The sequence below is a fragment of the Homarus americanus genome, unplaced genomic scaffold (assembly GCF_018991925.1).
Source record: "Homarus americanus isolate GMGI-L3 unplaced genomic scaffold, GMGI_Hamer_2.0 scaffold7626, whole genome shotgun sequence".
NCBI lineage: Eukaryota > Metazoa > Arthropoda > Malacostraca > Decapoda > Nephropidae > Homarus > Homarus americanus.
In genome coordinates this window covers 3,818,482-3,832,300 of record NW_024718273.1, presented here as the reverse complement: position 1 = coordinate 3,832,300, position 13,819 = coordinate 3,818,482, and the positions used below count along the sequence as shown (strand labels likewise).

The following is a 13,819-nucleotide window of genomic DNA, read 5'->3' as shown; positions in this document are numbered from 1 at the left end:
AAATATCTCATGATAACAATGAAGTAAATGAAGTAATCAAAATATCTCACAAAAGTGTATGTATGTATATAGTGAACCCTCGAAAATCCGGACTAAAAGGGGGGGACCACCTGTCCGGAAAGGCTGATTGTCCGAACCTTCCGGCAAATGTACTAAATGTATAGAAACGGTAAATAATATTATAAAAAACACCAAAAATACAGTACAGGGGTACATATTATCCTGACCACTGGGGTTAGTTGTAAAGACATTTTCCTGTGAAAAAAACAACTTAATTTTGAGCAACATATTACTGTATTCACTTTGTACAGTGAAGCCTCCGATAACGACAGTTCAACTATCGAAGATTCATATCTAAGACCCTGGTTAATTTAGGACCCAATTCAATTTACGCCATTATTTTCTTCGTATTTACGACAAAAATAAAAAATTATATACAGTCATGTGCCGGTTAACGTCCGACCGAACAACGTCCGATCGCATATACGTCCGTGGCCCCCCCACCCCCCCACAAAAAAAAAAAAAAGTGACGCCTGCTGGACCACCACTCCACGACCCCCTGACGGAGACATGATGATCCTCCCCATACTGGTCAGATATTATGTGTTAAAGGAATATGCTTCCTTACTTCGGCTTTTTTAAAGCATTTGCCTACAGGTGAAATGTTTGTAGTGGCTCCTCTCCCCTACAACTCCCAACTGAGCTCCGGCCGCGCGCCTACAAGCCAATCAGCGTACAGCCAGCTACGCCAAGAGACTAGGTCTATGCAGTGGACGTAGGGGTACGATTGCCGACCTAGTCTCGACCTTCAACCTCCAGCTCAGGATCAAAGCGTTTCACACCTTACGCTTAAGCCGCTGTGATTGGCCCTCTCGCTACGCTCACCCCAAATCCTGATCCTCGTAAATTGCATAAATACGGCCATGCCTGGCCAGGGAGACCATTCTACACTCGGCTACCGGACCAGCAACATCTCTCACAACTCCTCACCACCCAGCTTCCTCAGAAACCTCCTCGCCCTACAGGACCTCTGAGCAAATTTCTCCTCACCTAGTCACTCCTAAGCACTGCGCTATATAACAATATATATACAGAAAGCGCAGTGTGAGTTTCTATTCTACCTCATTCCTGAGTGTGAGATATCTACATGTACGTACGTTTGTGTGCCCATACTAAGAGAATTGACAACTGGCCACATACAGTACGCTACATGTTAACCTACATCTATTGAGGATGAAATCTTTCACCTACAAATTGACAATAACACATTTGCTGTAATCAGACATATCTAGTTGCCTCAACAATTGCAACCCCAGTTGCAATTGGGGTTGCAATTTCAAATTCTGTGGCATTACTAAAAATAGTAAAGTTTCTGGTGCACTCTAAGATTAAGAGAAAACGGAGGACTCAGGCATCCTGATGTGAGAGAAAACGGACTCGTATGACGGGGGACCAAATAAAAAAAAGCATAGCTACATGTTTTGTAGACTACAGTATTAAAGCGTACCCTTTTCATCACTTTGTAATAAACCTAGCCATGTCTATGTGTGTTTATGATATTTATCATAACATTATATATATATTTAGTGGGTCTAAATGGTCATAAAATGGGAAACTTGGGGTTGGGTCTTGGGTAAATGAACCAATTAGAATAAATCCCATAGGTTCTGTACTTTCGTTAACGGCGGGGTCCCAATTAGGCGCGATAACCAAGGGATGACTGTACTGTACTGTATATACTTGTGAAACTGGCCAGCTGCTTCTGGTGTTATGGTACAGGGGTACCAAGGGACAGCACTAGGATCCCGCTTCCTCTATCAAGGAATAAACAATTTAAATTTAAATTGAAAAAAAAAAAAACATTCAAATAAATTACTATCTTACAAGAATCCCTCCAATGTAAGTTATCTTCACCCAGGTCGTTTGGGTGGAAAATTATGAGAAGAGCTTAGTCACTCTTAAGTAATGATAAATAAACACGCAGGCAGGCCTTCAGCGCCAACTGTCAAATCTTATCTCAAATAAATAAACAAACAAATGTCAGACATTCCATCACCTCACTTCCCGCCGCCTCCCCCCCGCCGTCTTCCCACCACCCTCGTGTTCCAAGATAAAAGATTGGTGATTTCTTTATGTTTATTTTATATATCTCAGACTAAAGTTAAGATAATATAATTTGCATTGCTGAAATCCTTGCAAGACAGAGATTAATTTCAATATAAGCGTCATATATTTTGCTCAAGATATAAAAATTGTAGTACATTAGTGTATAATACTGCAGTACAATTTATAAAAAAATTTTCAACTGTATTTTTGGGTAGATTTACATGAATTTCTTCATTTATTTTCATCCATTTACATGCACACACCATACTAAAAGAAACGTAAAATAAATTAGTGCAAAGCTGGAGTGCACATGTACTAATTTGATTACGGTACTAAAATTGTTATGTCTAGTGCAAATTACAACATGTTTATATTCAAATAAATCAGTATCTTACAAGAATCCCAGCTATGTTAATTATATTTTCCTAGGTAATATCACTTGCATTATAAAATGAGAGAAGCTTAGTAGGACTTTTAAATAAACACACAGAGACCTTCGCCTCAAACTTATCACCTCAACCCCCCCACCCCCTCAACCCCTCGCTGGGTGGCGGAGCCGTCAGTCCCCCCCCAGCCAGGCTTTTAGGCTTACAGTTTTTATCTTATATAATATCTCAGACTAAAGCTAGGAGATTATAATTTGCATTGCTGGAATCCTTGCAAGACAGCCAATAATTTGAATATAAACGTCATATATTTTGCTCAAGAGATAAAAATTGTTGTACATTAGTGTACAGTACTATAGTACATTTCCTAAAAAAGTTTTTCAACAGTATTTTAGGGTAGATTTACATAGATTTCTTCATTTATTTTCATCCATTTACATGCACACACCATACTAAAAGAAACGCAATAGAAATAAATGACGTTAGTGCAAAGCTTGAGTGCATATGTACTAATTTGATTACGGTACTAAAATTGTTTTGTCTAGTGCAAATTATAGCATGTTTATATTCAAATTAATCAGTATGTTACAAGAATCCCAGCTATGTTAATTATATTCACCCAGGTCATTTCACTGGCTTTTTATAAAAGAGAAGCTTAGTCACCTAAGAACTGATAAATATACACGCGTTAGACCTGGGCCTGTGCCAACTGTCAAACGTACTACCTCCCCTCCCCCCACGCCCCCTCGCTCGCTCCCACCCTCTCCCCCATCTGCTTGGCGTTGCTGGAATCCTTGTAAACCAGTGAATAATTTTAATATAAACGTCATGTATTTTGCACAAGAGATAAAAATTAATCACCTGTATCACATTACAGTAGTGATTTAACAGTAAAAGTGTATACAGGGTATGTACGTATACAGTATTCCACATACACATAAGTATAAATAAAAAGTTTATGTGATGATCGGACAACGTCCATTTCGGTTAACGTCACGTTTCCAAGAACGTATCTAGGACGTTAACCGGCGCATGACTGTATTACATTTTCGTATACGTAAATAATAACTAAATCCCGATATAAAAAATAAAAACGTATATTGTGCACGGAGGCTGCCGGGCTTGTTAGAGGTGACGCCAGCATCACTAGTATAAACAATCGCAGCTGGAGGGTCCTTTGTTTTCACGCATCTGAACAGGAAAAAGAGAAAAACTTTCTCAGGTTTCTTACAGCATTTTTGTAACCCTATTCAACATGAGCAAGAGAGCAAGTGATGGTAGTGTTGTTTCAAAAGCTAATTGAAAGTGTATAAGCTTAGCCGAGAAACTAGATGTGCTAAAACGATATGAAACAGGTGAGAGGTCTGTGGATATTATATGGAGCAAGCAATGAACATATTTTCTGAAGTAGATCCATAAACAAAACAAAGCATTAAAATTTAAATAAATGCAAATGACCTCTACATAAAGATGTATAATGAGAAAAGAAAGCAGCTGTGCAAGGTTCTTTCGACAGCTTTATTATTCGAAGGCCTAAAAAGATAGCAGCTGTGCAAGGTTCTTTCGACAGCTTTATCATTTGAAGGCCTAAACCATCAACTTCAGCTACACCATCAAATTCCGCATCATAAGCAGCTTCAACAACAACTTAAGGTTCAGTAACAGCTTCAGCAACAGCTTTATGGAAAGCTACAGATTCAGCCAGAGTTGAACCTGATGACTTCGTCATCTGAGTTAAAACTCGCACAATATTTATTGGCTGTCCTTATGTTTTAGACTTTACCACCATTGGCGAGTAGAATTTTTGTTTTACATTCGCAAATATTATTTTAAACATATATGAAAAGTAAATAAGTGTTGCTTTCATATTCATATGTAGAGAAATGACGATATGTTTTCACATGTACCCACTTACTGTACTGTACATAAATTGGCGTTCTCAATCATCTCGCTTTATTTCTTTACCATTAGTGGTTAGCTACTTCTAGTGTTCCATTTATTAACATTAAATAATATAACTTAAAACATGCATAGAGGTATTAATTTTTTTTTACATTAAGCTCACTACAGCTACAACCAGGGTCATATTTTCTTCAGTTTCTTATGTAGAACCATCGTCACTCATCGTCTTGTCTCCTCGAGTGTTTTAATATTCTATGTATTATTAATGAATTGCATTGTTCATTTCACATATATAAACATTAATTCAATCAAATACATATTCAGTAATAAACAATAATGAATCTTTTGTACATATTCTTAAAAAGATAAATGATGCGGTATCCTTAAATGTGCACGTACATGTTGGCGTTCGCAATCCATCTCACTTTTTTGTTCTTTACCATTAATGGTTAGCTACTTCTATTGTTCCGTTTACTAACATTAAATATCATTACTTAAAACATATACTGTATACAGTATTCATTTTTTTTACATTAATTTTACTACAGCTATAACCAGGGTCTATTTTCTTCATTTTCTCGTGTAGAACTATCGTCCCGGACTCCCAGCTGTAAACAAAAACGAAAACAATGGCGTCCCATCTCCTCTTGTGTGACCATATTATTATTCATTTATATTGTATAAGGTGCATTCAGAAACATTATTTAAAGAATATGGTTTGCACTTTTTATTAACTGTATTGTTTTGGGGGGAAAAGAGGGTAAAAAGCCACACAAAAGATATGAAAAGGTCACACTTGGGAACGCATATCATTATTATTGCTTTATTTTAATGGTAATTAATGATTCACGATAAGACGATTCACCTTACACTGCAATATTGGAGGACACATTACCGTCGTTATTTGAGGCTTTACTGTACTCAAATGTACTACAGTAGAACGTCGATCTAACATGAGGTAAGTTCCAAGAGAGGTCGCTTTAAACCGAATTTGCACTAAATCGAAGTGTTGTTTCAATGAAATAATTTAGTTTGGTATAGGTTGACAACCCTTTATCCGAAGTTCCAAAAACCGAAAAGCATCTGAAAACCGAAATTTTTTTTTGTGGAGCATTATAAATTATTATTATTATTATTATTATTATTATTATTATTATTATTATTATTATTATTATTATTATTATTATTTTTATTTTTTTTTTTTTATTAGCCCACCCGGGCACAGGTCACTGACCCACATCGGGGCCTGGTGGGTGAAAATGTAATAGTAATAATAATTATAATAATAATGATGATAATACAGTAATAATAATAATTATTCATAGTAAATAAATATTTTAATAAAAAATACACAAAAAATAAAATAAGAATGATAACAATAATACTGTAATAATAAAATATTAATAATAATAATAAAGAAATACAAGAATGAAAAAAAGATCAAAAGTGAGAAACACGACCTACTGTAGACCTATGAATTATTACTATTATTATTATTATAATTATTATTATAATTATTATTATTATTATATTTTAGCCCCCAGGCCCCAATGTGGGTCAGTGACCTGTGCCTGGGTGGGCTGATCCCTGTTAAAAAAAAAAAAAAAAAAAAAAAAAAAAAAAAAATAGCCATTCTGAAAACCGAAAAATTCCAAAAACCGAAATGCATCTGGTCCCAAGGATTTCGAATAAGGGATTGTCAACCTGTACTTGAAAGAAACACAAAATACTAAAAAGAATAAGCGTCTACCCAGATGCACCTCACCCCATCTCCTAGAATAAACAAAACATTGTTTTTTGTAATATTATGTTAAAACCAACACTCATAAATCAACACAGCTAAAATTATGGGACGTGAAATGGTCTGTTTACTAGTGATCAGCTGATGGGAGGGAGGGAGGTGAGGTGATATGTTTGACAGTTGATGCCAAGGTCTAGTGCTTATTTATTTATCTGTCCTTAAGAGTGACTAAAGTTTTTCTCTTATAAAATGTCACTGAACTGACATGTTCTAATTAATTCTATAACAAAGGGCTGAAAATTTTATCTCTTCTGCAAAACATATGATGCTTATATTCAAATTATTCGCTGTCTTGCAAGGATTCTACCAATGCAAATTATATTCTCCTAACTTTAGTCTGTGATATTATACAAGATAAAAACTTAAAGCCTATAACCACCAAACCCTGGCTGGGAAGATGGGGGAGAGGGAGGGAGGGAGAGAGGAAGGGGGTGACATGTTTGACAGTTGGCCCCAAGGGTCTAGTGAAGCATTTATTTGTTTATTTATGTCTTTTAGATTGAGTTTATGTTTTTTGTCTATAAAATGTCATAGAAGTGACCGGGAGAATATAATTTACATTGCTGGAATTCTTGTAAGATAGTGATTAATTTGAGTATAATCATGCTATAGTTTGCACTATACAGTATAGTCTTCATTTACACGGTCAATTGAACCCGTGGATGTCCTACGGAAAACGAGAAACGCGTAAAAGAAATAATAGAACATATGGGATAAATTGAAATAGAGACTGGGCCGACCCCCAAACTACACATTTTCCGACACAATACGTACGTTGTAGTAAAAACAACATCTTAATTTTATGATGGTATGCATACACAATTAATAATTAAGATAAATATCAATAATATTAGCTTTTTTAACACTTACGTTAGTAGAAAAGCTGGGTCGGCACACGTGGAAGGCACACACAATTAGTATTTAAGAGAAATACAGTCGACGGTTTATGTCCAATCAAAAAATAATGGACTCAAATCCACCCCCCTTCCCATGCTCGCTGGCTCCTTCCCTCCCTGAGAAATGTTTGGGTGAAAACACTAGGTTTTTAGGTTTAGTAATAAATAATACCTCACACTATGGTTAGGATAATATAATTGACATTGCTGGATTCCTTGCAAGACTGAAATAATTTGAATATAAACGTCATATTTTTGCACAAAAGATAAAATTTTTGCTCTCTCTAATAAAATTCTTAAATTAGATCTAAAATTTGTATGTCTAATGCAAATTTTAGCTTGTTTATATTAAAATTAATCACTATCTTAAAAGAATTCCAGCAATGTAAATTATATTCTGGCAGGGTAATTTCTATGAATTTTATGAGCTAAAAACAAATATCTTCAGTAAATAAACAAATTATATTTCACCCAGACACAATACATTACGTACGTTGTAGTAAAAATAACATCTTAATTTTATGATGGTATGCACACACAATTAATATTTAAGAGAAATATCAAAAATATTAGGTTTTTAATACAGTTAACCCACACTTTACGCGGTCCCACATTCCGTCCACATTCCGCGTTTCCACGTTTACACGGTGCTCTGCCAGAACCCAGGATGCTCACATTCCGCGGTGGGTGTACCCCTATACGCGGGTGAAGTATAATTTTTTTTATTTAGCTCATAAAATTCATACAAATTATCCGGCCAGAATATAATTTACATTGCTGGAATTCTTACAATTTGATGATCATTTTGAATATAAACATCATAAATTTTGCATTAGACATACAAATTTTAGATATAATGTTTACTCTGAGTAAATATGTTATCTTTTGTGCAAAATATATGACATTTATATTCAAAATATTCCTGGTCTTACAAGGAATCCAGCAATGTCAATTATATTATCCTAACTTTAGTCTGATATATTATTTATTACAAAAAAGGTAAACAGTCTGGTATTCCCACATTCATCTGGTAGGGAGGGACCGGCGACTGACCACCTGGCACATGTGAAGAATATTTTTTTTTTTATTAACTGAAGATATTTGTTTTAGCTCATAAAATTCATACAAATTACCCGGCCAGAATATAATTTACATTGCTGGAATTCTTACAATTTGATGATCATTTTGAATATAAACATCATATATTTTGCATTAGACATACAAATTTTAGATATAATGTTTACTCTGAGTAAATATGTTATCTTTTGTGCAAAATATATGACATTTATATTCAAAATATTCCTGGTCTTACAAGGAATCCAGCAATGTCAATTCACTGGTCAGCATAAAAAAAAATTCTCATGGTTCTGGATCAAAACAGTCTGATTCTAGTGTAATTGTATGTGCTGAACTCAATTATGACATTCGTATAGCTGTATCAGGCTCAGTTTTCCAGAACCAGCATATCTATATATTTAGTGTACCATGCTATTCATACAGTAATTTATATGCTCATTGGCTCCACTTATGCAATTATTTTGTCCTGATTTGTGCTTTTTTGTTGGTTTCAGTTTGCTGATTCATGATATTGCATATCTACACCTGCATGATTTGTAATTACTCTGAAATTAACAAAACATGGAACGTCGCAAGTGTGTGAACGGTGCTGACAGTTTTTGCTACAGATGTGGTGCCTTCACTCCTGGTAGCCTCAAGAAACCAATCACAAAAGCTGTTCGACTGAACTGCAAAAGTTACTTCAAATGTCATTTGGGTGACCAAGACAAGAAATGGGCACCTCATGTAGCCTGTAAGTCTTGTGTTAACCACCTGAGCGAGTGGATGTGTGGTAAACGAAGTTCAGGAATGCCGTTTGCTGTACCAATGATATGGCGTGAACCTAAAGACCACAGTAGTGACTGCTACTTCTGTCTCACAAATATTAAGGGAATAAAAATCAAGACACGAGGCAAGGTACAGTACCCCAATATTGCTTCTGCAATCCGACCAGTACCGCACAGTGCTGAACTTCCAGTCCCAAATCCACCGACTGAACAAGAATTGAGTGATTCCGATTCTACCTCTACCTCAATGGAAAACGACTACCAGGATGACTCTGAAAATACCAGGCCTAAACTATTTACTCAAGAAGCGCTTCATGATCTCATCAGGGACCTAAACTTGTCAAAAGAAAAGGCTGAAGTTTTGGGATCCAGACTAAAGCAGCGTAACCTGCTAGAAGATGGAGTGCATATCACTACAGCGCGTTACCGACATAGACAGCTGTCTGCATTTTTCAAGATGGCAAACAACCTTTGTTATTGCGAGGACGCAGTATCTCTCATGCAACAACTCTGCAAGTCTGAAACATACAAGACAGAGGATTGGAGGCTGTTTATAGACTCAGGAAAAGACTCTCTGAAAGCTGTTCTTTTACACAATGGCAATCGGCTTCCATCTGTCCCAATAGCACACGCAACAAAAATGACTGAGAGCTATGAAACAATGAAAATTCTGTTGGCCGCTATAGAGTATGAGAAACACCAGTGGAAGATATGTGGCGATCTCAAAGTCATCAGTTTACTACTGGGCCTTCAGAGTGGCTACACAAAGCACATGTGCTTTTTGTGCTTGTGGAACAGCAGAGCTGATGCAGAGCACTATGTGAGAAAGGATTGGCCGACAAGACCAAGAGATGCGCCTGGAAGGTTTAACTGTGCTCACAATCCGCTTGTAGATCCAGAAAAGATATTTTTGCCTCCACTGCATCTAAAGCTCGGTTTGGCTAAAAATTTCATCAAAGCTATGGATCAATTCGGTGCTGGGACTCTATACTTATCTCAGAAACTAGGTGGTGTGGTTTCCGAAGCCAAGTTGAAAGCAGGTGTCTTGAATGGACCACAAATTCGTATACTAGTTAATGATAGCGAATTCACCAAAACATTGAACCCACTGGAGAAAAAAGCATGGGAATCATTTGTCAATGTGTCAAAGAATTTTCTTGGAAACTATCGTGCTGACAACTACAAAGAAATCGTAACAACCATGCTTCAGAATTATCATGCATTGGGAGCAAGGATGTCCTTGAAATTGCATTTTTTCCACTCTCATATTGAATTTTTCCCAGGTAACCTTGGAGACGTTAGTGATGAACACGGCGAAAGATTTCATCAAGATATCGCCATAATGGAGAGCAGATATCAGGGACAATTCAGTCCTAACATGATGGGCGACTATTGCTGGACACTGCAACGAGAAGAGAGCAAGCTGTACAAGAGAAAGAGTAAAGTTCAGAAGCACTTTTAGAACTTCATATTTTGTCATTATAAAGGATTTGAACTTATGTTTTTTGGTAAAATTTTTTATGAGCTTATCTGTGATAGGTTTAAAATTGTATCTTGCATGACGCGATAATGTTACTATATTTACTATTTTTTTTATTCTTTAAGAAAGTAGGTCTGATGGTAGAATGAAACATCCAATTAATATTCATTAATATGAAATTAGTCATGAAAGCACAGTCACATGAGATAATCTCATCTTTTGCACGACACGTGATGGAATATTAAATATTTGTACCTATTGATTTTTTTATAAAACCTGGTCTGATAGAACAAAACAAATATCAGATTCGAATTCAGCAATATGAAATTAGTTGTGTGAGCATGATCTCATATGTGAACCATTTTGGCTGTTGACCAGTGTTATATTATCCTAACTTTAGTTTGAAGTATTATTTATTACTATACCTGGTTTTCCCCCAAAAATTTCTCAGAGAGGGAAGAGCCAGCGAGTGTAGTGTGAGAAGAGGGGGAGGGAGTTGAGTCCATTATTTGAATGGACATTAACTTGGCGACTTAAGTATTAATTGTGTGCATGTTCCATCATAAAATTAAGATGTTATTTTTACTAGAACATAGGTAATGTGTTGGAAAAAGTGGAGTTTAGGGGTCAGCTGGTCTCTATTTCATTTAATCCCATATGTTATGTTATTAACTTTACGAGTTTCTCACTTTCCGCGGTACCCTGTGGGTTACATTAACCGCGTAAAGTGAGGGTTGACTGTACTTAGTAGAAGAGATGGCTGGGTACACGGGGATGGGGGATTGGTTCCGAGGCAGAGGGTAGATTATTGGCCCTCACCTGTGTCACTTGTATCACCTGTATCACTATCCACCACAGAGGCTTTCAGGGCCTCTTTGTCAAACCCCTCAAAGTCCATATCCTCACTATCACTATCACTGACTTGGGCTGGCTGTCGCGGGTGAAGTACTGGGTAATGTTTTGTTGACTGGGCGACCTTGTGCGCACCCTGCCCGCGCCGCTTCCCGCGTAAATCATGTAATGAACTGCGTAAATAAAAATTGTCGGTCTGGCAAGGTGCCGCGTAAATGACCAAACGCATAAATCGAGACTATACTGTACAAAAATTTTAGTAATCATTTAGTACATTATTTTGAGTACATGTACAGTACAGCTTTGCTCTTAGAACAGTGTAGCGTGCCCAGAGAAACATTAGGCACGAATTTTTTAAAATATAATGCACCAGATTGACTTGAGCAAAATTGGAAAGATTCGCTTTAAATTAAAACATTGTCCTTAATTATAGGTGTCGCTTTAAATCAATAATCTTAAATTGAATTGCTTTAAATGGACATTCTACTGCACACTAAAGGACTAAAATTTTTATATCTCTTGTGCAAACTATGTGATATCTATACTGTAATTACTCGCTATCTTGCAAGGATTCCAGCGATGCAAGTTATATTCTGCTAAGTTTAGTCTGTGACATTTTAAAAGATAAAAACTTTAAGCCTAAAACTACTTTCATCCTCTTTTGAGAATGCTTCTTAGCCCAGAACCATCAAAAAATTTTGGGTCCGAATCTTCCGAAATCTGGATTTACCGGGTCCGGATCTTTGAGGGTTCACTGTCTACTCCCCGACTTACGACCTACTCGTCTTACGACCACCCAGATATACGACCGCCTCAGTCGTACCAAAATTTTGTCAAATTATGTATTTTCGAGTCCCAACGTCAGTACAGAAATTTTGTTTGTTTGTAATTCACTTTAAAATGGCTGGCAAGCTTAAAAGTGAGATTTTGTGGTGCTGAGAAGAAAAAAGGACACCCATTTTAGATTTTCTATGTATTATTTAAGCATTTTTGACTTACAACCATTTTGACTTGCGACCTGGATTTGGGTCCCTAACCCCATCGTAAGTCGGGGAGCAGCTGTGTATATATATATATATATATATATATATATATATATATATAATCATATTTCACAGCCTGTTCAACTAGCTTATGGCGCGTGAACCTCTAATGGGACTACCCTTATCACGTGAGGTGGTCAGGTAATGCTTACCAAATCTGGCTCAAAAACACGAGGATCATATATTTCATTAGCCCAATAAAGCAAGCGGACTTACATATCAATCAACACCTCAAATCTCGCCAGGCGCCATAAGCTCGTTGAACAGGCTTTGTGTGAAATATAACAAAGTCTAGGACTACTTTTAGTATCCTGGTGGTTCAGCGGTTACGCTCCCGGTCACAGTCATAGGCTTGTGGGTCAGGTTCAACTCTGGCGGTTGAGGTGTTGATTGTATGTAGAAGTCCGCGTTTTTATTGGCGCATGAAATATATATGGATCCTGTGTTTCGGCCGATTTGGTAAAATTGCTACTCTGACCACCTACGGATAATGGTGGTCCCCATTAGAGGTTCACGGCGCCATAAGCTCTGAACAGGCTTTGTGTGAAATATAACAAAGTCTAGGACTGCTTTTAGTATCCTGGTGGTCCAGCTGTTAGCTGCCCTCGGTCACAGTCATAGGCTTGTAGGTCGGGTTCAATCTGGCTGGTTGAGGTATTGATTGTATGTAGAAGTCCGGTGTTTTATTGGAATGAAATATATATATATATATATATATATATATATATATATATATATATATATATATATATATATATATATATATATATATATATATATATATATATATATATATATATATATATATATATATATATATATATATATATATATATATATATATATATATATATATATATATATATATATATATATATATATATATATATATATATATATATATATATATACAGACTGCTTAATCTAACACCTCGGTTAACGTAATTTCGATTAACTTAACTGCTCATAATGATCTTCAATTGCTTAACTAAAAAATTTCGCTAATCTAACTTCTTACGAATCGACCTCAAATATGTTTTCGCTGCACTGACCGGGCAACCAGCTTTAGTATCAGTCCGCCAATACATTAATCGGTTCTAGGGCTTAAATTCTTACTATTTTTGTAAATATCAAGAAGGAACACTTACGGTAGTAGAAGAGATGGGTCGGCATACGGGGATGGAGGCTGGTTCCGAGGCAGAGGGCAGATTACTGGCCCTCAGGTGAATCACCATTACTAGGTGAATCAACATCACTGTCACTTACAGTTGTCAGGGCTTCCCTGACAAATCCCTCAAAGTCAACTTCACTTTCACTATCACTGGCTTGGGCTGGCTGTGGTGGGTTGCGGGCGAAGAACTCGGTTATGCTTTGCTGACGGCTGGTGTTGATGTTGTCGTGATACACCTTGATGTACGGCTCCATAGCCTGCACCAGTCGGGTATGGAAGACTTCATAGCGTTCATCGTCATTGTCGCGGGAAAGGACGGACTTAATTTTTTCTGTAAA

The 13,819-nt window shown here is 36.5% G+C and overlaps 1 protein-coding gene across 2 annotated transcripts in view; it reads right to left on the bottom strand.

Annotated features, from left to right (window-relative positions):
* LOC121859378 (protein ANTAGONIST OF LIKE HETEROCHROMATIN PROTEIN 1-like) overlaps positions 1-13,819 on the bottom strand; it is a gene marked incomplete in the record, with an annotated part of 151,949 nt that overhangs the window by 16,316 nt on the left and 121,814 nt on the right.